The sequence below is a fragment of the Berghia stephanieae genome, chromosome 3, assembly GCF_034508935.2.
Source record: "Berghia stephanieae isolate SIO BIC M18660-M18661 chromosome 3, UCSD_Bste_1.3, whole genome shotgun sequence".
Classification (NCBI taxonomy): Eukaryota; Metazoa; Mollusca; class Gastropoda; order Nudibranchia; family Aeolidiidae; genus Berghia; species Berghia stephanieae.
This window is the reverse complement of record NC_088362.1, coordinates 31,907,590-31,910,089: the sequence shown is the minus strand read 5'-3', so window position 1 is coordinate 31,910,089 and position 2,500 is coordinate 31,907,590. Positions and strand designations below refer to the sequence as shown.

Below are 2,500 nucleotides of genomic sequence, written 5' to 3'. Positions count from 1 at the left end.
AGAAAAAAAAAAAAAAGAAATTGACAGAGAAAAAATAATAGAGATAGGCATTTATATGGATTTAGAGCTTTGGGGATTATTCTAACGTTGTACGGCAATCCGTTGGGTCAATTAATGTTAAATTGTGTGGAATAATATAATATTATTTTCCTTTTTCTATTCTTTTTTTTTTTTAACATCCTTTTCTTTTTAATTTTGTATCGCTCACTGGTGATTAATGGATGTGCTTCAAAATAAGCAAAGAAACCCGTCGGAATATTTTATAACAATATCCCCCCCCCCCCTCCCCCTCCCAGTCCTATATTTATTATATCTAAATATATAGATACGCGATAGTTTTGCTTTGTCTTTGATTTTGTTGTCGTTTTGTTTGTTTGTTTGTTTGTTTTTCTTGTTTTTCTTGGGTGTTTTTTTTTTTGGGGGGGGGGGGGTGGTATACATTCTTTCGTTGCTTTTGGTGGTGGTTACTTAATTTTCTTTTTTCTTTTTTATTTTTTTTTTGGCGGTGGGGGGGGGGTTCAATTTCTGAGTGGATTGATTTATGAAACAGACTGGGGTTTTTTCGTACTCCACATGGAAATATTATTTTAAAGTCATGTGGGCTGAGACAAAAATATTTTCCCTACCTTTTAAAGCTTATTTCTTTCTTTTCCTTTTTTTTCTTTGTGATCTTGATACACATTTTACAGGGTAATAATAATAATAATAATAATAATAATAATAATAATAATAATAATAATAATAATAATAATAATAATAATAATAATATATAATTATAATAATAATTATTATAATAATAATTATAATAATAATAATAATAATAATAATAATAATAATAATAATAATAATAATAATAATAATAATAATAATAATAATAATAATAATAATAATAATAATAATAATAATAATAGATAGATAACATTTATTAACGCTTCACCCCCTTGAAACAGACTCCAAGCGCTTTACAGTGATATTTTTTTAAAAACATTTTTATGTAAGACAAATGTTGATGGAAAAGAGACGTTAACTTGATTAACAACAACAAAACATGATAATAGTATAGCAACTTATGACGTAAAAAGATTAAACTTTAAGCGAGATTTGAAAGTTGTCAAGGAATCAGAGCATCTCACGTGTGATGGGAGAGAGTTCTAAAAATGGAGGTAGGGGGGGGGGGAGAGAGAGAGAGAGAGAGAGAGAGAGAGAGAGAGAGAGAGAGAGAGAGAGAGAGAGAGAGAGAGAGAGGATTGAAAGGATTGCTCACCTTTTTCAATCAAGTTTTTAGGTTTAACAAGGATTGATTGGTCATTGCTTGACCTCAAGTTTCTATAGTTACTATAGTTATTTTTTGATGCCGTTTATTACTCGGCTTACAACACTTTATTTCCATATCCAATTTGGCCCGTACTCTGGGGAAAAAAAAATTTTTTTTAAAGACAATTTACAAAATTTGACCAGAGAAATCGTCATTCAAATAACAATCGATAAAAACTGAACTTCATCTGGTCAAAAACTCTAAAAATTTGGGACTTCCTTCAAGACTTTTTTGAAGTCCCAGGTTTGAGAGTTTCTGACAAGATGAGGGTCATTTAAAACGATCGATTTTTGAAGGACGAGTTTTCTGGCCAACATTTTGAAATTATTTCTTTTTGTCAGAGTATTGCAGAGTTCTCCTTTCAGACATTGAACAAAAATAAAAATTATAAATAAATAAATGAATAAATTTTTTTTAAAAATTCGTCCTTAAGAAATGAATGAAACCAGGAGATAATTGAAGTCAATACATTATAGTCGTGTATAAGCAATAACTGCCAACCATGAATGCATTACAAGCGTTGACCAGATCGGGTTGCCGTACATATATATCTTCAATCTATTCAATAGACTGTTATTTTAATGTATTGAAAACGACGGAGCTGTCAAGACAGTGGTCGAGAAGCAGTGAAAATAACGCTCGGATTTTCACGAACAATACAATACGATTCCTGCTGGGAAACGAGCGAGGGTTCGATTTTTTTGATCACACCGTAGTCTAGTACGAACATTGGGCGTTTTTCATTAAGAACATTAACTTCCTTCAGGCATTGTGAGGGCAAACATGAGATAATGCCATAGGAATGATGGTACATAGAGGGATATTAACTGTCCATTATAGGACAACGCATTGTTAAGAACACGGGTGCAGTGTGTATAGGTATTTATATATAAAGCCTTCGAGATCTAGACAGTTAATTAATGGTGTTTTCGACTAGTCTGAGTTTGGATTAACGTTGTAGCTACTCCGCCACAATTATTTTATTGATTATGATCATATTCACGAATTAATTGGATTAAAACTTGAAGATATCAGGTAACTAAATGTTCCAAATAATCTATTAGCATTAGAAAGATTTAGCTCCATTTTTTTCTGTTGGCTTTGCTTAATTTTTTTTTTTTTTTGTTTTTGTTGTTTTTTTTTTTTTTTTCTTTTTTTTTTTCTAAAAGGAGATGGGAAGGGGTT

At 30.7% G+C, this 2,500-nt stretch overlaps 1 protein-coding gene across 3 annotated transcripts in view; it reads left to right on the top strand.

The window, feature by feature from the left end:
* LOC144967542 (uncharacterized) overlaps window positions 1-2,500 on the top strand; it is a 49,039-nt gene that overhangs the window by 41,667 nt on the left and 4,872 nt on the right. The window contains exon 1 of one of the 3 annotated variants that reach the window (XM_078904932.1): window positions 2,042-2,350. The exons of the other annotated variants lie outside the window; for them this stretch is intronic. The gene's annotated coding sequence lies outside the window, so the exon portion shown is untranslated. Of the gene's footprint in view, window positions 1-2,041; window positions 2,351-2,500 lie in introns of those variants that run through there. 3 annotated transcript variants of the gene reach the window in all.